Genomic DNA, 24082 nt, shown 5'->3' on the forward strand with positions numbered 1-24082 from the left:
CAGCATGTCATGGCCGTGTTTCCACTGGACGCTGGAATGAGAGAACCCTGGGGTTAGACCCCAGTCCCAACACACAAGCTGTGTGAGCTCAGGGCAGCCATTCATCTTCTCTAAGCCACTATTTTCTCCATTTTACAAAACGGACATCATACCCACCTTGCAGATGAATGAGATAAGGGCCCAGCACATTATAGCACTCAGTAAATGTTAGCGTTGCTTATCCTTGTATCCTCTGCCAGGGACCACATTACCAAAAAGGTAGTTAACCCTGGGGTTTGCTATCCCATCTCAGGCAGAAAAATATAAATGAACATCAGAAGGGTTTGAGAGGTTCCAGATGACAAATCCATAATGGGAGATAGATATATTCAGGATGGGCACAGCACTCTGGTTAATCTAATTGGAATGAATCCAGGTCTTACGTGGGAGCTACTGGGAAGATGCACTATTTTTTCCTGCAGGTTCAGGATGTGAACCTGAAGAATGCAGGCCTGGCGGTGCTGGCCGCCATCTTGCCAGCGTGGAGGAAAGGAGGCCTGAGAGAGGAAGAGAGATGGGGTCCTGATGACATCCTTTGACCCCTCCCTCCAACAAGTTCTACCCCAGACATTTAAATTGTATGCACCAATGCATTCTTTTTGAGTGGGGGAGAGTGTCCATGGTTTGCAAGTAAAAGAATCCTACAGATTCACCCATTGGCCTCAAGGGATGTTGAAAGATCAGGAGAGACACTAGCCCACTGGGTAAGAAGAGTTGGATGGTCCCATTGGAATGAGATACACAGGACACTTCAGGCCGTTGTGGAAATGTTCTACTTCTTAAACAGAATAGTATGTATGTAGATTTTTGTATGTTCCTCTTTGTGCCTTGCATGTATGAAAAATCTCATGACACAATTTTTTTTTTAATTCTACCTGCAGAAGTATAGCTTGAAACAACCTTTCTAGAGACAATTTGGCAATACATATCAATTACAATGCACAATTTATCAATGTTATTAAATTACCAATTTAAAATGCACATCTCTTTTAGCCCTAAAATTCCTCTTCCTATCCTAAGAAAATACTAAAATGCACAAATCTTTGTGCACAAAGATTTATGTTCCACACAGTTTATCATTTTCAAAAATTAAGAACTTAGGAGTTTTATCAATGAGGAATTGAGAAAATTAACAATAAATCCTTACAATGGAATATTTATGTAGTCATGAAAAAGAACATAGTAGATTTGTTTTTGCATTGACAGGGGAAAATATATGTAATATAAAGTTAAGCGGAAGGGGTGGGGAAGAACTGTGTATCATTTAGATACTTAGTGTCCAGGCACCAGTAACAGAAGACCTCATCACAGTGGCTTAAAATCACAGGGAGTTATTCTCCAATGTTAAGAAGACCTGGAGAAGGACCATGGGAATGGTATGGCTATTCCTTTAAGTTATCAATGCCTCAGCTACTCTCTTCTGGTCCCCAATGTGTGGCTTCCATCCTCAGAGTCCCCTCACGGCCTAAGATGACTGCTGAAACTTTACCTTCACATCTGTTTTGTAGGTCAGAAGCAGGCAGGAAAAAAGGCTGAAAAGACACACCTCCCATCTCCATCAGCCTCTCTTAAGCAACCTTCTTGGTGCTGCACAACCTGTCTGCTTATATGCTATTGGCTAGAACTTAGCCCCCTGCACACACATTGCTGGAACAGAGGCTGAGCAATGTAGTCTTTATTCTGGGTGGCAATGTGCTCAGCTAGAGATCAAGATTCTGCACTAAGGTTTGTGTGTGTGCGTGTGTGTGTCTGTGTCTGTGTCTGTGTGTGTACATACAATGCAACATATAGGTTTATATGCATACAGAATAAAGTCTGGAAGCACATACACATAACAAAAAATGGTTATGTCTGGGAAGTCAAATTAGAGAGAATTCTTTTACTTGCTACTCCACATCATCCTGAATTAACAGAATTATTTTCAACCAACTTTTACATTATTTTTGAAATCAGGAAAAAGAAACATAAATATACCTCAGTTTTGAAGAAAAAAAAGAGCTAATGGCATTAAAGTCCTATAATGTAAACTTCAGTGTGCATTATGTAATTAGCAACAATACTTTATGCCAGGGTTTGAGTATATGCATTTATACTCATGCAGTTATTAAGCGTTCTTAGAGCCTTCAGAGCGTAGTAGGCATTGAATAAGGGAAAGGGCAAAAACAGAACACAGAAGACATGGAAACCTCCTCTGATCTAAAGAAATTAGAATCTACTGATGATACTCTTATCGTGCTTCAGTGAAGACTTCCTTCTACAAACATTTCACCTCCCCATGAGATTCACCCAATGAACATTAATTGAGTGCCCACCATGGACCAGGCAGTTTATTAGGCCCTTTCCATCTTTCTCATTTAATCTTTAACAAAAACTGTGTCAGGCAGATACTACCGTCCCATTTCATAGACGAGGAAGCCAAGCCACAGAGAGACGAAATAAGTTTTTTGTTTTTGTTTTTTTTGATACGTGGAAGACCCGTGTTTCCTGGACCAAGAATCAGTGTGTTGGGTGTCAGTGTTTTCTGCAAGGGTTGTGACCTGAAACTTTTTAAAGAACCATCCACCTTTTGGGGAAGCATTTCTGAACTGTCCATTATCAACCACTTCTTCTTGGATACCAACATGAAACACCTGTTTGCCAGTTGGAGCAGTCCTTTAGTTTGATGCACCTCTGGATCCAGATGAAACATTACATCATCTTCCTTCTCCATCAGGTGTACAGTTTTTAAACTATCACTGGCATTTCAAGTCTTCTGAAGACAGTATGACAGTATACGCGTGGTCCATAGCACAGTACAAGCAGCATCTAATAACAGTTTTCATTGTAGAATGTTTTCAGATACTTGAATAAATCAGATCTTTAATTGAGACCCTGTTGACGACAACTGGTAATGCCTTTCCCACCTCACCTCTAGTGTTGACCAAATGTAGCTCAACACTAGATCTCCCTGACTTCAAAGCTCATCCTTTTTCTACCCCACTGGAGGATACCTCCAAGTTGAATCAGCCCCAGCTCCTCCTCCAGAGGCCAATGGATGATGAATGGCAAATAATCCTCACCCGAATTCCCAGTCTCAAACCTTAGGAGCCTCAGAGTCTAAGGCTTTCTAAAATTAGGTTGATCGCTTCCTTCCTTACCTCCAGTCAGTTTTAAATATAAGCTCTCCTATCCATCTTCCTTACTTGCTGACGTTTCCTCTGCACTTTCATGGACCATCAAGACCCAGCAGTATTTTTCCTATTGCCCTCTTAACTTCCTTTGGGAGTCTGACTTCTTACTCATTTTGGACCCAGTGTCTCGTGAACCTGTAAATGGTCTTCCTTACTAACTCAGCTCTGACGCAAGTCAGGAAGGGCCTCCCATGTTTTAGTCACCCCTTAGGGATAGGGCTCTGGATGTCATGCAGCCCCTCCAATGTATCTCCAATCAATTTCCCGGAGGCAGCTGGTGTGGTAGAAAGAGCTTGGGCTTTGAACCCAGATGGACTTGGTTTGAATCTTAGCTGCATAATAATTCTGAGTCATGATTTCCTTATTTCTAAAACGCAGGTGATAATACATCTTCTCCAGCCTGCGCGTGAGGGTTAATTGAGATAAGTATTTTTTTGCCTGGCACATGGGAATCGTTTAATAACTTTTGTTATTTATCTTACCTCCAGTTTTCTTGATTGAAAATGCCCCAAATTCTCATCATATAGCTAAAGAATATTAACGTCAATTATAATTAGGCCAACAGTTAACACGGCATAATCATTAAAAGCAGGGGCTCTAGGAAAAACTGCGTGAGTGTGAATCTCAGCTGCACCACTTAGTAGCTATGTGACCTTGGGCATTTACTTAAACCCTCTGAACCTCAGTTTTCCCAACAGCAAAGTGAGTTTTACGATCGTACCCACCTCATGGGGTTAGATCACTTAGAATAATGCCTTGCCCATCATAAGTGCTAAATTTGTGTGCGATATTATTGTTGCTACCATGCATTGAGCTCTTGTTAAACGCCACAGTCTCTGTTAAACTCTCATGCATTCTCTCGCGTTTTCACAATGACGCAGGTCATACGATCCCCACTTTTGAGCTGGGGAAACTGAGGTTCACCGTGGGAGGATGACTTACCCCAGATCCCAGAGCTCGTAGGTGGCAGAGGTTGGATTCATGACAGGCAATCAACACCAGAGCCCTTTTCACTCCGCTCTGAGGTGACAGCCATCTGACTCCAGCTTATTATCCAAGAAGCCCTCTTGGCTTTTTCCCAACTTCCTATCCTGATATCTCAGGGACATTTGCACATTAATCTTGGTTTCCTTTGCTATTTATGTTCTGTTACCCTGCCCATGCTGTATCACAAGGGTTGATTAATCAGAAATTGTGTCTCAGTGGTTATGACCCTAAAGGAAATGTACCAGAACCCCTGTAACCATTACTGATCTCAGGTCATGAATGATAGGCTGTTTATCAGAGGGCAGAATGCAGCCCATTGTTGGGATGTAAAGAAAAGATGACCAGGTTAGAGGGCCTCATATAAGACATGGGCCTCTGGGACCTGCTGAGTAAGCTGGTGCGCATATGGTTCTTGGTAAACAGGATGGTGTTGGCCCAGATTGCTAACACTCAGCTCTGCCATGCTGTGAACTGCGATACATCAGAAGCAAGGATGCATTGCCACGGAGATAGCAATGCATCCACCTAAAAACCAGTAGAAATTAAAATCGTAGCATCTACCTCTGATTGGGTGCTTCCCATGTGCTAAAGAAGAGGTACACATACCTCCTGGGTGTCAGCTCTTACCAGGCCCTGCCTTGCCCTTGAAGCTCCAAGAATCCCAAGCAACCCAGAGTTCCCCAGAGGCACCATGCTAATCCCTGCCTCTGTGCCTTTATCCATGCATTCCTTCATTCAACAAATATATCCCGACTATCTACTATGTGTGTTTTTTGGGTGGAATTGTGTCCCCCCAAAATTCATATCTTAAAGTCCTAACCTCCAGTACTTCCGAATGTGAACTGAATTGGAAATAGGGTCATTGAAGATGTAATTAGTTAATATGAGGTCACACTGGAATACAGGGAATTGTGTCCTTATAAAAAGAGAAAATTTGGACACAGGCACACACACACACACACGGGGGTAATGCCACATGAAGATGAAAGCAGAGAGCAAGGTGATGTGTCTACAAAACAAGGAACACCAAAGATTGATGCAAACCACCAGCAGCTAGGAGAAAGACACAGAACAAATTCTTCCTCAGAAGAACCTCAGAAGGAACCAACCCTGCTGACCCCTTGATCTCAGATTTCTAGCCTCCAGAAACATGAGAAAATAAATTTCTGTTGCTTTAGCCACCCAGCCTATAGTACCTTGTTACTAATACAGCATCAGACCTGAAGGGATGGGGATCTGGCACTGAACAAGACAGGTGAGGTCCCTGCCCACATTGAGCTTACCTTCCAACAGAGAAGACAGACTCTAAGTACACAAAAATAAATATACTATGACTTCAGGTCATGATAAGTGATGTAAATGAAACTAAAGCAGGACAAAGGGATAGAGAGTGACCAAAGTGCTCAGAGAAAATGCCTGTGAGGAGGGGACATTTTGAGCAGAGGCCTGAAAGAAGTGAGGAATAAGCCATGCAAAGTTATGAAAAAAGAATACTCCACGTTGGTCCCTTTGTCTGGACGGTGGCCTACCTCGCCTGTGCCCTCTCCCAACCCTCCCAGTACCTGGCTGATTCATCCTTCTAGTCTCAGCTCAGATGCCATCTCTTCCAAGGAGACTTTGTTGACCCACAGACTAAGCTAAATGCTGGGCTCCCAAACACCTGGAGTACATGTGTGTCCCTGAACTCCTTGTTTTATAAGTTTTTTGGTTAGTTTTATGTCTCTGTACCTAGATTGTGCTTTCACAGAGGACAGGATTATGTCCTATTCATTTCTGGGTACCCAGAGGTCAGCACAGAAACTGGTGAACAACAGGTGTGCAATAAAGTTTAGTGGATGGATGGTTGGATGGATGGATGGATGGTTGGATGGATGGATGGATGGATGGATGGATGGATGGATGGACTGATGGACAGATGGGTGGATAGAAGAAGAGGTGAATGGAATTACATTATTTATTCCTCACTACAACCTTGTGGGATAGTTATTATTGTACTCATGGTACTGATGAGGAAATTTGGGTCTCACTGAGGAGGGATACTGGCTATTCACACTATTCCCACTGACCACGTTCTAGGCCACAATTCAACTGGCCCAATTCAAATTGTCAAAGGAGCTGGCTGAGCAAAGTCACCAGTTGGGCCCAAGTTCCTTGACGTGCACAGTCCTTTACATATTTTACCCTCTGACATTTCCATTTGTTCCTCACAACAGCCTGAAAGTACCCAAATAGGATAATTATCTTTATTTGACAGATAGGAAAATCCTAATTCAGGGAGGTGAGCTGAATTGCCCGGGGTCTCAACAGCCGGCAAATAGAGCGAGGACTCCCAGCTCCCTGCTTTTTCTATTCATGGTGCTGCCACCCCACCTCACTGACCCTCGGAACCATATCTTAGATTCTTGGACCTAAGAGGACTCGGACTTCATCTAGGCCAACCTCTTACAGACAAGGAAGGAGTGGCTCAGGGCTGGCAACCCCTATGCTCACCAACCTTCCCTCAGGCTGACCCCATTTCACTCGCTCTAAGAAAATACCAGAGAGATGCTACTCTGTCCAAAGACAACAGGAAACACCTGTCCTTTAAAACAAAATGAACAAAACGCAGAACAAAGAAAGAGAAGAGGAAACCATTATCTAGACAGAACCCTAAAACCCGCTTTTCCCTGAGAACCGCACGCTCTTCGTCAAAGCCCCTTTCCCTTTAAGACCGTAAGATTTTCTGGAGGATTAAGTTGGAGGAGGACAGAGTAATGATAAATCCACGAACCACAGCAGCCCCTCCGTCAGCCCTTTAATGAGAAACACGTGGAGGTGGAGGGGCACGGAGGCAGGGACGGACAGGGTTCAAGAAGTTCCCCCTTGCTGGTGTGGTTGGAGGGTGGTTGTATCTCTCCAATGGCTCCACATTCCTAGCGGGAAATGGCAGGGAGCAGGAGTCCCACTGCAGCCAGCAGCCTGTGGGTCATCAAAGGTGACTGGTGACTTCACTCCCACCATCCACATTTCCCAGCAGCTCTCTGCTCTGTTCTGGGCCTCTGTGCCCAGATCAAAGTTATGGATTCAACCCAGAGAGGTCAAGGTCAGATCCAGGAGCTGCAGGCAGCCCCAGTCCGCCATGTGAAGAGAATCAAGCTTACAAAGCATTTTGGGGTATAACATCTCAAAAGTGGTCTAAAACTGAAGGCTCTTCTTACCCCAGGAAGCCTGCTTCCACCCCTGTGTTCCCAAATACACCAACAATATCCACCTCTCATTCAGGCGGAAAAAACTCAGTCCCTTCATTCCATCCTTGGATCATTCCCATAGTCAAATGATGAACAAAGGCAGCTGACCTTACTTGAGACACGTCTCCCCAGGAGCACTCCCTCCCCATTCCTGGAGCACCTGCCCCAGGTCTGGCCTCATCACCTCTTGCATTGGTATTCTTATTGGAGCAGGCCCTCCCTCCCCTGACAACCTACCCCATCTGTTGGCGTGATCTTCCTGCACAATTAACCTGATCAGGTCAGACCCCTGCTCCAAATGCCGGGTTCCTGTTTCCCTTGAGATACATCCGGACTCTTCATCAGGGGACACGAGGCCCCGCGTAACTATAACCAACCTCACCTCCTCCTCTCCTACCACCTCCCATTTTTCTCTCCGGCAGCTCTCAACTGCTTGTAGTTACAGGCACACTGTGCCATTTACATCTCCATTCATTTCCTCATGTTATTCCCTTTTCCTGGAATGACTCTCTTCCCTCACCATCTCCCACCCGCTATTGCCCGGCCTTACTGCTACTCATTCTTTGAGGGCCGGCACAGGTAATCATCTCCTGGAGGAAGTTTTGCCAGTTCTCCCTCACACCAGGCCAGCCACCCAGCTGGGGCAGGTGCCTTCTCCATACTCCCACAGCCCCCTCTTGCTACACTGTTCTCCCAGAGTGACAGCCACCTGTTCATGTCCCTTTCTTCTGACTCCTCCTCAGGGGCCAGGGTTCTGTTTTACTTATCTCCACATCACCAGCTGCTGGTTAAAGCTCTGACAAAAAGTCAGAACTCCATAAATGTCTAGGGGCTGAATGAATGAATGGTTGATGGACTTGATGTGACTTATGAAGGAAAGTAAGGAGTCCAGGAGAGTTCCAGGTCAGAGGCTACAACAAGGGGCTGGATATTGATGCTTTTCATAAGATTGGAAATGAAGAATGAAGGTTTAGAGAACAAAGGGCTACCCCCACTGGGTAGAGACGTCCACTAGGCAGTTAGATCTATGTACACATCTGGAGTTCAGGAAAGAACTTATCTGCATTTGGGGAATCACTGCAGTGGGAAAATTGCTCAGAGAAGGGTCTAGAGTGAGAAAAAAACAGGGGAGGAACACTGGCATTAAAACATGGGCAGAGTCGTGCTTTGTGACCACCTAGAGGGGTGGGATAGGGAGGGTGGGAGGGAGACGCAAGAGGGAGGAGATACGGGGATATATGTATATGTATAGCTGACTCACTTTGTTCTACAGCAGAAACTAACACACCATTGTAAAGCAACTATACTTCAATAAAGATGTTAAAAAAAAAAAACGTGGGCAGAGAAAGATAGTTCCATGTAAATAACAGAGGGGGCATGGCCAAAGAGGTAGGAGCTACTCCATCAGAATGTGATGTCACCCAGACCAAGGGAGGAGAGCATTCCGAGAAGGGGATGACCAGTGTTTCCAAACGCAGCAGTCACTTCTTAAACGATGGGCAAAGCCCTTTATAATCTAGCCCTTGCCTAGATTTCCCACCTCATCCCCTCACACCATAGATTCCAGCCTGTCCGCATGGCTTAGCATTCCCTGAATATCCTATGGCATCTCACCTTCCGGTACCTTTGTTCATTCATTTCCTCTTCCTGTAAGGTCCATATCCACCTATCCTGAAACTGTCATCACCAATCAAATGCCATCTTAAGCTTTTCCTCCTATAAAGCTTGCCTAACCTGTTGACCACTCCTTCCTCTAGGCCTCTACTCTTCTGTGAACTTGGCTCTTACACATCACCTATAAGACTATATTTTTATTGCCATGCCTCTCTTCCCCCCAAGATTGAGTTGTCTGGGGGCACAGGCTGTCTATTTATTTCTACAATGCAGAGAGCAGACACAGGGTCTGGCATAAAGTCAGGAGCTCATATATTTTATTGAATGAGAAAGGCTGAACAAAATACTTTGCAAGTCAACATCACTCATAGAACAAATCAGTAGAAGCGCAAAAATCAAGATCCAATTAACTGAGGGTTTTCCTTTGCTGGGTTTTGGTTAACTGAAGTTCCCCTGGGTTAATGCCTAGATTGATGTTTTACAGAATGCATTGAATTTTGCCCTGGCCTATATGAGCTCCTGAATATAGTTGCAAATGAACTAATCTGGGTAGGAGGGATCACCTTCGTGGGGTTACATAGAAACATCCATTTGTGTTGAGGCTGCCAAATGGGCTTTCCCTTAGCCCTGCACGGAGGATGTCTCATAAATGTTAAATAATCATATTAACCATGCTCAAGGGGTTGTCAGTGGTCATAAAAGCTGGATTTTATGGATGCTTCTCTGCATCTCCTGGTGGGTGGCTACAACTTATACAGGCCTGGTGGCCAGAAGTCTCCATACAGCCTGCATCTAAGAGACCTATACGCTTGGGTGGCTTGGATCCAATCACAAGCTGGGACGCCCAACCATTGATTGATTGAGGAAGGCCACCCACACTGAGCCTTCTGGAATCCATTGGTGAGTCACGGGCCAAAGGATTATGTCTTCAATATGGGCCATCGGGCCTGATACCAAGGCATTTCCTGCTTATAGCTTAGCAGAGCTGTCCTTAATGAGGGTGATGACCTGTAGGTCCAAGAAATCACCAGATGAGAGGAAAACCCTAGCCTCATTTACACCTCATGGGACATGGCTTCCTAAGCCTTTTCTGTTTGATTCTATATTCTCCAGCAGACCTCAGTTTATACTCATGCTATCATTTATCCATTGTATTCATTCATTCCATGGACATTAGTTGAACACCTGGGCTAGATAGATGTTAGAAGCACAGAGATGAATAAAACATGGTTCCCAACCTTTTGGGCTAGCAGTAGAGAGATAAGTAAGAAACCATTCCCATGCAGTGTGTTATGTATATATGGCCATAAAGGTACGTACAAAGGGAAGAAAGGGGACCATGGAGGTGACATTTGTACTGAGTATTAAAGGATGAATAGAATTTCAGCTGGCAAGTGAAAGGGAAGAAGTGAGGGTGCCAGGTATCCAGGGGGGTGGAGGAGGCATTTTAAACAATTAGATACATAGAATGAGAGGGGTGCTGAAGTGGGGGTCAAAAGCAGGATCTCTGCCTCCATAATTCCAGGGATACCACTCACATCAGAGTCTACAGAGTAAGCTGGTGGTTATACGCACCTCATGGCCCTCATCAGGAGACTTGGGTTCAATGCCTGACTCTGCTATTAGCCAGCTGTATGACCTTGGGTGATGCTCTTCCTGTTCCTCACTCCCTTCAAAAGTGGAATCAAGAAACTGAACTGGATGGTATCTAAATAATCTCTTCTCTCTAGACTCCTCTATGAGTCTGTGAATCCAGGGTGAGATGAAATGACATAGGAGTTAAAGCTTGTCATTTCAGGACTGAATTAGGCATTGTCCTTGGAAATAAAACTCTAATCTTCCCCAAACTCTTGATTTGTGTACATTTTTTACATAATGTTGGTTAAACATTGATACATAAAATATGTGCGCTAAAAGGGAATTTAAAGATCATTTAACCCAAGTGGTTCATTTTTGAAAAGGTGAGACTGAGGCCCAGAGACAGTAAATGATTCACCCAAAGGCACATGGTAGGTTAAGTCAGGACTAGGACTCGACCAGACTCTTTGCCCCAAGCCAAGCAGTTACCAAATTTGACCCCAACTCCTTCCAAGACATTGTAACTTTCTTGGTCCAAGTTTCAGGTTTATTAAAAAAAAGAAAAAGAAAAAAACAAACAAAACAGAAAAAGAACCAGTATTCTATTAAGAAGCATGATGTTGCTAATGAAGCCTACCTGCAGATCTTCCCCCGTGCCTCTTCGACACCCTATTCCCACTCTGCTGGCTCCCAAACATCAGAGCATCCAGTTGACCAAACCTGCAGATCTAGGACCATAGCACACTTCCACCTAATATTTCTTTGAAATACAAGAATTCCAAACCCTTTTCCTCATAAGTAAGTTAAATCTATGTATATATTCAAGTCACTTTACATGTGGCCAAAATATTCCAAGCACCGTCCACCCAGATACTCAAATGAGAAACCCGAGTATGATTCTAGCTCTTCTTCTCTCTCCCATTCTCTCCTCCTAGTTCCAAAACATTCCCTCTCTCCAACCTCACTGACCTACTTCATAGCCTCATCCTTTCGTACCTGGACTATTACATTAGTCGCCTAACTAGTCTCCCTTCCTCTCATCCATCTTCTTCCTCCTGCCACCGTGATGGTTTTGATTCTGCCCTGCTCAAGGGCAAACAAGGGGCACTCCCACACCTATCCAGTCTTAAGCATGGCATCTCACATGGTTGTCACCTTCTCCCACCCACCTTCACTGTTTATCTCTGCCTTTGTACTCCACCAGAGTATGTACAGTTATTATTTATGGTTCTACAGGTATGCTGTGCTATCTCAGGCCTCCACACCTTTACTCAGGCTGTTTCCTACGCCCGGAATGCTTCCCCCATCCTCAAATCCATCTGCCTTGTACCTGCCTCCTGTTCAAGTCTGCTCAGGATACCACAACAAAATACCACAGACTGGGTGGCATAAATGAGAAAAATTTATTTCTTCACAGTTCTAGAGGCTAGAAGTCCATGATCAAGGTGCCAGCAATCTCAGTTTCTGGTGAGAGTGCTCTTCCTGGCTTACAGACAGCTGCCTTCTCTCTGTGTGCTCACGTGGGCTTTGCTCCATGTGTGTAGGAAGAGAGAGCTCTCTGCTGTCTCTTCTTCTTACAAAGCCACCAATGCTATGGGATGAGGGTCCCACCCTTATGATTTCATTTAACCTAATTGCCTCCCTAAAGACCCTCTGCCTATATATAATCACATCGAGGGTTAGAGCTTCAACATATGAATCTGGCAGACACAATTTAGTCCATAACACCTCCATTATAGCACTCATCTCTATGTATTATGATGTTTTATTTTCATGTCTTTCTCCTCCATTGGATTCTAAGTTCTTGAGGAAAATTAGAATCGTCTCTGAATCCTTATGTTGGTGAAGCCTGGTCCAGGTTTTGTGAAGCCTGAGGCTTATAAAATGTGATGGGCCCTCACTAAGGAAGGGATTAAAAGTTAGGTCCGAAGTGACTTGAAAAAGGGCTCATGCAAGTGAGGAGCCCTGGAGCTTCAGCTTCATAGCTTCACAGTTTACTGCCTCTGGGCTAACAATAAAAAGCTTCGTTGGGTCCTACAAAGACCACAGGCTGGGGCACATTCAAATTTCTCATTTGACTTTGGGCAGGTAACTTCATTATCCACACTTCAGTGTTTCTGTGTGTGTAAAATGGGCTTATAATACCTGCCATGAGGTTGTTTTGAAGATGTAATTAAATAACCTGAAAATACATTAAATATTTGTTTACTTGCTCATTGTCTGTGTTTCCAACTACGATGTAAGCTCCGTTCGGAAAAGAGACTCTGCCTTGGTTGTGGCTGAATCTCTTGCGAGATGGTGCCTGGAAATGGGTGGATGGTCCATAAATATGTGTTGGGTGAAAGAAGGCAGTGCCTTGTGGGACCTGAAAGAATGGTGCTCGGTAAGTTCTCCCAATTGCAACTATTGCTACTATTAATGAGTCTTAGTTAAATGAATAAGGAAGAGACAGAAAATACCAATGATCAGAAGACGTAAAAAATCACTGATAGCTAGACTCTGGAGAGCATTACCATTCAAAATCTCTTATTGTCTTAAATGTTTTTAAACGGAGAATAAGAATACATCTGGAAGGAAAGAAGGAAGAAAGGAAGTTGAGGGAGGGAGGGAAGGAGGAGAGGGAGGGAGAGAGGAAAAGAAAAAGAGAGAGAGAGAGACAGACAAATATATAAATAAATAAATAAATAAAACAAAAGAACACTGAAAACCAACCAGGCAATGGGGAGAGTAAAAATAGGAAAGCCCCAGAAATTTGACATCGTTTCTTCCAGGACCAAGATAGCTTACATCAGCTCCCTTTGTGCTCTCCAGGGAGTAGGGAGTGTTGCTGGGTGCAGAATGTTCTCCAATCAGCCGTCTAAGAGGGGGCAGGCAACCTCAAATCATGTCAGGCCCCAGTCTCTTCCAGCTTGGAGCTGAAAAGCCAGTCCTCCAACTTAACTCTGAACTCCTCACCCCAATCAATTAAGAGAAATCCCCTCAAAAACCCCAAGTAAGTTTGCTTGGCCTGACCTAGCTAAAGAGGCATTGCTCCTGCTGGAAGAATCTATCATTTTTAAATGGCTCACACTGATGGTTGAGGAATTCAGGGAGAGAGGCTGAATCTCAGCACCTCAAGAGCCTAGAGGGACCCCCACACTCACAGAGGGCCCCCTTCATTAGAGATGGGGAAACTGAGGCTCCAAGACAACCGGCTACTTTGTCAGGGTCACAGAGCTTCATTATTACTATTGTTAAAAGGAATCCCTGAGACAGACCTAGCCTCCTACACAGTGCATTTAATTCTCACACTTGACTGTGTCAGTAACTCTGACTCGTGGTTCAAGAATAAGAGCCTCACCTCAGTTTCACAGATCTTGTTTCCGTTTCTCATTCTGCTTTGCATGCGCTGTGGGAGCTTGGACAAGTGACTGCACCTTCCTGGGCTTCAATCTCATCCTCTGCAATTTGTCTCACACGTGCACTGTCAAGATTAAGTGAGATAACATTTTCTTAAAAGCTGGTACTTTTCGTGCTTAAATGTTGATCTCCCACCTTCTCCCTTCCTCCCCCTTGCCCTACTTTCTTTCTCCTTCCCTCCACTCCTCTTTCCTTCCTTTGCTCTTCATAGGTGCTAGGAGGAAGGCAAAGAAGTAGAACACAGGGTCCTTGCTCAGAGGAAGTTCATCTCCAATCAGGCTTCAGTTTTCACTTCTCTAACACATAAAGGCGGGGATACACAGATGGCCATTCCCTGTCCTCAAGGAGCTTATAGAAAACCAGAGCTAAATACAAGGGGGAGAAAACCCCACAGGAAGCATGACATTTTATAAACATTTTCAAGCGTTCAGAAATCACGTAGAAGAAGGGAGGGAATAGTCACATCAGGGTCCAGCGGTAAGGTGTCAGAGGGGGAAACCCAAGAGGTACTATCGTTCTCCTTGCCTGATTCAAAAAACAAGCCAAAAAAAAAAAAAGAAATGTTAAAGGGAAGTAGAAGTTCACCAGTCAGGGCAACTATTTCTGGGCACCACATTTTCTGAAGAGAATCTGGTGCGTACCAACTACCACATTTTTTTTTAGTCCTCTGGGTCCTATGATTATTGAACCTCACAGGAAAAAATCTAAACTTACATGAAACTGAAACAAGAGAAAGAATATGAAAGGAGAAGAGGAAAGAAGAAGGAAGAAAGGAAGGAAACTACCTTAGGTTTTCACTTCTAAGTACTAAGTCCCAGACCAGTTCCCTTTATTTATTCATTCTATGAGTGAAAAAAAGGAGGAAAAGGGGCGGGGGGGCGGGGGGGGAAGGTGGAAGGAAGAAGGAAGGGTGGGAAGAAAACTTGGAGATGGATATTATCTTCTGTTTAAACAAGAGGAAACTAAGGTCAAGAGAAAATGCCTTGCCCAAGGCAGCAGAGTCATAAGAAGAAGAACTAGGACTGAAAGCCAGCTCTGTGTGACTGCAAAGCTCAGACTCGCTCAGGACATCCGATCCCTGGGTCAGAGTTCACTTCATCCCCCAAATGATAGCATCCGTGGCAAGGTATGGTCTGAAGAGCCAGGACATCATGGGAGCAGCAATAAAAAGCACAGAGAAAAGAGCCCTCTCAGGTGCCCAGTGAATCCCACCACTCCTGTGATTATCTCCACAAGATTAACTTCTCCCTGTGCTACTGACCAAGTTAACCCTGGGTGGGTCACTTAACCTCTCTGGCCCAAAGTTGCCTTATCTGTAAAATGGGTCCATAACATCTTCATCATTTGATGAAAGAGACTGGATTAGCTGCAATCTTGAGCTCCTATCCAGGTTGAAGTTTTTAGATGTTACTCACATCACAGAATTTCACACCTAGAAAAAAAAGTGTAGAAATTCATGTGTCTCAAGCTTGAGAAATGACTAGACTCTTGGCAGAGATTTCCATTTGGCCCATTTGTCTGTTCTCTTCTTTTGCATAATGATAGAATTTTTAGTTGGTCACAAGACTGCCCAACTAAAGAGATTTCTTGGCCTCCCGTAGGGGTGGCCATATGATCAAACTATAGGTAGTGGATGTGAAAAAAAAAGTGATGTGTGTAACTTCTGCCCTTAAAAAGAAATGGTAGGCTCTCCCCTTTCCTCCTTTCCTCCTTGCCTCCTTCCTTTTGGATGAAATGCACATTTGATGGCAGGAACTGGGGCTGCCATCTTGGATCACAGGATGGAAGGCACATGATGAGGACTATAGAGCAACACGACGGGAAGAGCTCGGGTCCTGATGCTCAAGAAACCATCATTCTATCCCTGGACCGCCTACCTGGACTTCACATATGAGAGAGAAATAAATTCCTATCTTGTTTATGCTACTGTCTTCTAACAAATACATCCTTTTTAAGGAAAAAAAAAAAATCACAGATTGTCCAATTTGGGAAACACACTGCCCGGAAAGTGAAATGGAAAACATTTTAGACTTATTCATGGTGCTGCCATAGTCATAAATAGAAAGTCCAATGGGGCCACTGAAATCTCACATCTATACATAGAAATGGAGATGGGGGGAGGGTCAAGTAGATAATCCAAATTATGTTTATATGGAATGGGGAGAGGGCTGGATAACCATTTCAATGGATACACAAAATTATCACAAAACGTTTTAATTGCCCTCACCCCTACCCTGAACCCAGGGGCCAGAGGAGCCCAGTTAGAGGAAAAATGATCTAATCCATTCATTTTCAAACCAAATTCCACTCTGACTCCAGGACAATATCTGGTAGCGGGAGAAGTCCGGGGAGGATGAGGCAGGACAAGATGAGATCAGCAGATCTCCAGGCCCCAACACTTGCCTTAACCGCAGCATCACTGCTTTTATCTGTTTTATATACTGAGGTCCCACAGAAGAAGTCAAATGACTCTGTTGTTCAAGTTTGAATAAGTTCAACCTCCTGGTTAATAGAGGAAGCAACTAGTGCCCAGAAAGGGGAATTGACTTGTCTACAGCCACAGAGTGAGGAAGAGGACAAGTTCCCAGGCCTAGGAATCAGCCTCTTTCACCGAATCAGACCTATTTATTGATCAGGCCAGACACAGCTTCTAGCCCGGGGATAACCCTCTCTTACCCCAGAGTCAGAGCTTCCCTTTTGTTCGTGATTTTTAAGTGACTCTCTCATCCACACCGGTGCTTCAGCCAGAAGGGAAACAGCCTTGGACCACAGCAGATGCTCATAGCCTGAGAACGAGCCAGTGAATTCCTATACAGGCCCCAGGAAGTCACAGGCCGTCCAGCCTGCTCAGCTGACCCAGAGAGGGTTGGATCTTTCCTGGTCAGGATGGGCCTTGAGAGTAGAGCAAGGGAAGGGGTCACATTTCCTGTTCCATCAGGACCATGACCAAAGGTGTCTTCTTCTCAGAAGGTAGGATCAGGTGGGTGCCAGGAACAGGCCCCTAAATTCCTGGGCACAAGTGTTGGTCACTCAGATTAAGATTAAAAGTGATTGAGAATTCCCTGGTGGTCCAGTGGTTAGGACTTGGTGCTTTCACTGCCAGGCCCAGGTTCAATCCCTGGTCGGGGAACTAAGATCCTGCAAGCCACGCAGTCCGGCCAAAAAAAAAAAAAAAAAACAAGATTAAAAGTGATTATTCATTGGAATGATCCAGAAGTTCCCAGTTCTCAAAGGCCTTTTACACACATTATCTCGGTTGGGGGCTCATACAGTGCTAGAGGGGAGGTGGGTCAGAAATCAATATGGCCTCATGATGCCATCATAGACACTGGAGGCCCATTACGATCTCACTAGAATGTGAATTCCTCCAGGGAAGGGGATTGGGTTGATTTTGTTCACTATTTCCCTAGTATTGATGGCACTACACTTGGACTGATGCCCACTAGCTGTTTGCTTCATAAGTGAAGAAACAGCCTCTGCTAATCTTCCCAACCTCACCTCTCCTCGATCCCCCCATTAATACACCACCCACACGTCCTTCCAGTCACTGAACCACAGGCAAGTCCCCAAGCGGAGGCAGCATTCTCTCTAGCCTGTGGGGTTTATACACACTCCTTTCTGAGCCTGAAATGGTCTCTGCCACCTTTTCCTTCTACTAGACCTTTCTATCTCAATCTTGACATTCAGGGCTGCTGTGTTCAGATAAGCCAGTTGTTCACCAGGCAAGAGTGATCAGCCTAGGAGGCAACTGGGGACACAAAGATCTGCTTGGGCTCTGCTTGCCAAGCTGTACATCCAGGTATGAGGCTACATTTGTCCAGAAAAGGAGGAGCCTTTTTCAAATGTTCACAGAGCTTCCATAAGGGCTAGGGTCCTGTTGACATCAGTTCTTCCAGCGGGCATTTACCCATATCCCAGAGCAGCTTAGAATCCACTCCCAGTCTCTGGCCTTGATCATTTCCCCCCAGAAGCTATGAGGTCTCCCACTGCAGAGGCTGTCCTGTTAGAAGTTGTCTCAACCATTAAGACAGTGACAGGCCCACAGTAGCGCTTCCAGAAATGTGTATGGAATGACAGAATGAGTGAATGAATAACGATGGGCTTAGAGAGATGAACTGCCTTTTCCAGGGTCACACAGTCAGTCATTGGCAGAGCTGGCTCGAGCCCCCCAGACCTCCTGGGATCTGGTCCAGAGCTTCCTTCCACAGTGGAAACCCATCTTCCAAACATCCCTTCTGGAAGCCAAGCCCTCAGAGACACCTTATTTAGCAGTGAAGACAAGCCAGGTAAACCTAATTAATTTTGAGCACTCTCATGCAGCTTATTCACTCGGTCAGTGAGGGTTACTAGTGCACAGAAATATTTGGGGAGACTCATTTTTCCACCCCCAATTCATAATTCTGTCTACTCGTCACTCTTCACCCAGATTTAAGAGGTGCTAACGAAGTTCAAGCAGGCCCCATGCCTCCAGCGCCGCTGTCCTGACCGGGCTTTGCCCCTTGATGCTTATCCTGCAAACTTAAACCAAAGGGGCTTGACCAAGTGGCTTCTCCAAAGGACCCTGGAGCTAAAAGCATCTCACACTTTGGTCTTTGGGGGATAATGTGATCCAGATCCCCTGATGACACAGCTGTGCAGGAGAAAGTGAGGAGGAATGCAGAAAATCACCACACTGGCAGTGCGGAGACCCAGGTCCCTGTCTTGTTAGGATAGGTAATTCCTCAATGGAGGAGTAAGATTTGACTAGAGCCACTTGGTCAGCAGAGGGCAATCCCAAGGCAGAGCTGTCTGGAAGATGTGAAACGTGATCAAGAGACAAGGGGCTTTGATTGCTTCTCTCTCCAAGGTGGGGGCTGTGATAGGAGTAGAGAGAACCCAGGAGTAGTCGTCACTGCCCCCTCCACCACTTTATTGCTCTGTGACCTTAGGCAAGTCACTGACAGTCTCTGAAGCTCAGTTTCTCGTCTGAATAAGGGAGATAAAAATACATACGTTGAAAAGGGTTTTTTTTTTTTTTGGTCACACCCTTCTTTCCTTATCTGCTTATCGCTACTAGAGCAGAGAGGAAAGAGCCTGGGCTCCAGGCTCAGACTTGCAGTGTGATCCTGAGTAAGTTACTTCCTTCAGTCTCAATTTTCTCCTTTGTAAAATACCGTCTACCTCATAGAGTTGTTCCAAGGACTAAAAGAAAGGAATATATATAAAGTACTTGTTTAGGAAGTGCTGAACAAGTGTGAACAACTCTTACATTGTGTCTTACTACTAAATTACTAATAAAGACAGACCACAGATTAAAGGGCAGAGTACTGGGGTTCCAGCCCCAATTTGGGCACTTGCGTTTCGCGATCTTAAATAATTAAGTACCCTCTCTGGGCCTCCATTTATTCCCTCAGTAAAATGAAGGGCTGGGGTCTCCCTAAGGGCCTTCCCTCATTACATTCTGTGGATGCCAGAATCTCTTCCCCTTTGGACCTTCTGATCCCAGGGCCTGAAATGTCCATTGTTGGCCTGTGGAATTCCCTGCTCATCCTGTAGGGCCAGGTTAAATGAACTTCCTCTGGGCATATTTCCCTAAAGGGCACAGAAACAAGCAAGCAAACAAAGTAAGTCATGGTGCTTTCCCTTGCTTTCAGTGGTCACCTGGATTCTGCACTTCCGGCTTTACTTAGTTCTCTTGTCCTCTCCCCACCCAGCAAACCCAGTATCCCTGGAGGGCATGGCTCTGGTAGAATAATAGATTGTACCTGGGCTTTGAAGGCAGATCAGGGCCAAGCCGAATTCTGTCCCACCTACCTAGATGATATCGGGAAGTCACTTCATCTCTCTAAGACTAAACTGCCTCATCTGAAAAATGGGAGACTAATGTCGACATCACAGGTTGTGAGAATTCAGTGCAGGAACCACCAAGAGCTGGGACGTGAGAATGAGAGGCAGTCACTCCCAAGGGCTGGAAGTTGCCTTTCTCTTCGGAAACGTCCCCGGGGTGCGGCACGAATGAAGCACGAAATACAGTGTTTGGTGGAGAGCATTCTGTGCGTGGAGCTGCTTGGAAATCCAAATCCTCCGGCCGCCAGGCCTCCCTGACAGATAAACTGCCGCCACAAAGGTTAATGTTCAATCACCCTTCCGACCCCGTGCCTTTCAAAAGGAGCACTGGCTGGAAGCCCTGGACTGCTCCCGCTGGGTGCGTGCCTGCCCACCCGAGGAAGCCTGCGGAGGGCGGGGAGTGGGCGGGGAGTGGGCGGGGAGGCAGGCCAAACAAAATCTGTTCCTGTGATGTCACCGCAAACGCTCTCCCAGACAAATGCCCAGCTACAAAGCATCTGCATTGCATGCCAAAACGTCCGGCTGGCCAGAAAACAAGAAACCAGGTCCCCCGTGGCCCGCACAGTCCCGCCCCGGGCGCCCGCCTCCCAAGCCCGGGACGGAGGGACGGCAGGAGCCCAGCGGCCCAGGAAGGACCGCGGCTGGCTCAGCTCCCGGCCGCCCTCCCCGCCCCCCACCCCCCCGGCCGCAGGCCCCGCACCGGCTCGCAGGACAACCAATCAGCGCTTCCTTCTCCCCCAGAACCTGAAGGGACCGCCCGGATCCGCCGCGGCGGGAGGAAAGCCGGGGACCAAAACAGAAACGCGAATGCAGAGGAAACGCACAAAGCGGGCCACGCAGGCAGCAGAGGTAACGCTGAAAGAAATCGCGACTGACCTCCTTGAAGATGTTAGAAGATATTCCACCTGTGAAAACGACGACAGAAATATTGAGGACGGAAGAGGAGGAGAATCGGAGAGTCAGTGCCCTTGGGGGGGAAAAAAAAAATACGACGGCTGAAATTTTAAAGAGAAAGTCAATACTCCAAACGCAGCAGTTGGCCCCCCTCAGGGAGTTAATTATTCATGGATTGCATCACCCATCCCTGTGCCGTCCTTTCCCTCCTTCCGCAGCTTCAAGTCCAGGCTCCATCATTTTAATGACTCGGCCTCCACTCCCTTGCCCCGCGCCCATCAGTGTGCGCACCTGCACACTGCAAGCTGGGTAAATACAACTCTCCCGCCCGCCCTCACCTGCGCCCACCCGGCTGCACGTGGCGGAAGAAGCACACCGCCTGGCTGACTCCTCTCAACAAACTCCTGAAATCAAGCCCAAGTCCTACTGCACTTCCCGAGTGAATTCGGTTCCACTCCTCTAAAGGACCATTCGACATCTTCTCTCTTGTCGTCCCCAGCACCTCCTCCCCCGCCCTTCCTCAGGGCTGCTAATCTTGCTTTGATTTTACTGAGGAAATAGACTCAGTCAGAGAGAACTTCCTCCAGCCACCATCCGCTCCTCCACCCCACATGGGTATCCGCGCTTGCCCTTTGCCCATCCTCTCTGCCCTCCCTCCCAGAGTCGGCCACATCGCTCTGCCTTGTCCTTTCACGGGCCTCACCTCTGCTGGTACTCTGTGCCCACGTCCTTCACTGCCCCAAGCCACCCTGCCTCCTCTCCCGCACCATCGCTTTCACCTTCCTGGCTAAATCATTCTCCTAAGCACATAAACATTCTGTAATTTCTCCCATCTTTAGAAACAGGAGCAAACCCAAACCAAAGAGCTCTTTTGGTTCCATATTTTTCTCCCGCTACCTACCCATTTCTCAGCATCCTTTACAGTACAACTTATCAAGGACAGTCTGCGCCAGCGGTTTTCAAACTGGTTTGGTTTACACACCCACAAAAGAATTTTGAAAAATTATGTACTCTAACACACATTTTACACTGACATCTAAAATTGTTCATTGTAAGTTTACATAGTTACAAAGAAATTTATGGCAATTTGTAAATATTGAAAATTTGAAATAAAGGTACTAAGTCACTCTTTTAAATGATCTAGTTGAAAGTGAAATCATAGTGTTCTGATGCCTACATTTACTTTTAAAAACGTATAAAAGAGAGTGGGTTCTAGACTAGAACTCGGGTTCTAATCACAGGACCAGCCCTGCTGACAGTGTGACCTGGGACAAATTACAAAACCTCTCTGAACCTCAGTTTCCCCTTGCCCCTTTCATGCAGGTCCATAGATTCTGAAAACAGGAGGAACTCTCACTAGGAACACAGACTTTTTGAGTTCTTTAACTTAGGAGAACAAAATAACACAGATTCAGATGAAACTGAATCACTAGTCACACTCTGAATTTTATTATCTTTTTTTTTTTAACTTTTAAATGTAGTAAAATACACATTACATAAAAGTTACCATCTTAACCATTTCCAAGTGTACAGTTCAGTAGTGTTAAGTATATTCACATTGTTGTGCAACCAACTGCCAGAACTTTTTCTTCTTGCAAAATGGAAACTCTACACCCATTAAACAACAGCTATCCATTCTTCCCTGCCTGCAGTCCCTGGCAACCACTATTCTACTTCCTATTTCTATTTCTTTGACTATTCTAGATACCTCATATAAGTGAAATTATGCAGTTTTTGTCTTTTTGTGACTGGCTTATTTCATTTAGCAAACTGTCCTCAATATTCATCCATGTCAGAGCGTGTGTCAGAATTTTCTTCCTTGCTAAGGCTGAATGATATTCCATTTCAGGAATATACCAACTGTGAATTTTATTTCATGCTGAGATGAAACTTGTTTATTCAAAAAATATTTATTGAGCACCTACTATGTGTATATACATCTGGATATGATGTGCTTGTGAGCCAAACAGATATAAATTTCATAGTCTAGTGTAAATGTAAAGTGGATTCATTCTCCTGTCCTATCTTTTCATCCATCAACCAAGCCTCTGGGTCAGAATATCAAGTTGGCATCACAATCCCAGTATTCCAATTTGTAGCCCTGAGACCACCTAGTTCCGTCCTCCACACATACAGCACATCTCCAGACCCTTCCTCACAACAACCCAAACCTCTGCCCCACTTTGATTCACTCCCTTATAATAGCTGCATAGGTGTCTGTATCTCTCATGAGATTGTAAACGTGTTTGCAAAGAAGAAGCAAATAAGATTTCTGTATCCCCAGCAGTTTAACAAGGTACTTGGCACATAGAAATGTTCAAGAGTTGTTTTTTAATATTTACTCATAAAGCTGGAAAATCCTTTATTTGTTCAAAATTATTCAAATTCAAAATAATTCAAAAATTACTGTTGCTTCCTATGTGCTAAGCTTTCTTCTAGGAGATTGGACTATCACAAAAAACAAGGCAAGTTTGACCCATACTTTCATGACACGTTCTGGTTAGGGAGTGCAAGAATCAACAATGAGTTAAAAAACAGTAAAAGAAATAGCAGACAGCGATTAGAATAGGGTGCTTGAGTATCAAGGGCCTGGGTCTGCACAGCTTTATCCTGGAGGGTCAGGGAAGTCCTCTCTGCAGGAGTGTTAGTGGGGCAGAGATCTGATGAGAAGAAGGAGCCCAGCAGGGGAAGGTCACAGGGAAGAGTATTCTAGGCAGAAGGAACAGAGACTGCAGAGGTCCTGAAGCAGGAAAGTTATACTGATGCAGGTTAAAGCCATATTATTCCTAGTTTAGAGATAAGACCATCAAATCTAAGATTCAGTGACTTGTCCACCTCTCACAGAAGTGGTAGCTAGACTGGGAGTTGAGTCCAGTCAGAAAGTAATCATATTTAAAGGGTGTGCAGACATTTTTCAAAGCAGTTCAATCCTCTAAGCCATAGAAAAGAAATAGTTTGACTGAACTTGATCCAAAATAAGCCCACGCATCTCATCCTACACAACCCCGCTGGGCCATCCATCTCATCCACTTCTCATGTCTTTCTCCACCTCTACCATGTCCAAGCTGTTGATTCCTAAAGGTCTGTCTTCAGCCCAGATGTCTGTTATGTCTCTTCTGAGCTAGAGATCCTAGTCCCCAACTGGAATGCAAGCTCTATTTTGTTTTGTATACTGCTGTCCAAAACCAAAGCATTGTCTGGCACAGAGTAGGTACTCAATTAACATTTGTTGAATGAATGAATGAGTAACTAAATGAACTGCAGGCCTGTTTATCCAACTATGTACTGGACACATCTATCTCAACATCTCACAAACAGGTGAAGTTCAGCATATCCCAAACAGAGTTC

The 24082-nt window shown here is 45.2% G+C and overlaps 1 long non-coding RNA gene across 2 annotated transcripts in view; it reads right to left on the reverse strand.

Annotated features, from left to right (window-relative positions):
* Positions 1 to 20923, reverse strand: part of LOC118883809 — a 109836-nt gene extending 88913 nt beyond the window's left edge. For both annotated transcript variants that reach the window (XR_005017096.1, XR_005017095.1), the window contains exons 1-2: positions 20717 to 20923; positions 13956 to 14078 (exon numbers count right to left, since the gene is read on the reverse strand). This is a non-coding gene — a long non-coding RNA (uncharacterized LOC118883809). The remainder of the gene's footprint in view (positions 1 to 13955; positions 14079 to 20716) is intronic.
* Positions 20924 to 24082: the final 3159 nt, after the last annotated feature.

Source organism: Balaenoptera musculus, chromosome 1 (genome assembly GCF_009873245.2).
Source record: "Balaenoptera musculus isolate JJ_BM4_2016_0621 chromosome 1, mBalMus1.pri.v3, whole genome shotgun sequence".
Classification (NCBI taxonomy): Eukaryota; Metazoa; Chordata; class Mammalia; order Artiodactyla; family Balaenopteridae; genus Balaenoptera; species Balaenoptera musculus.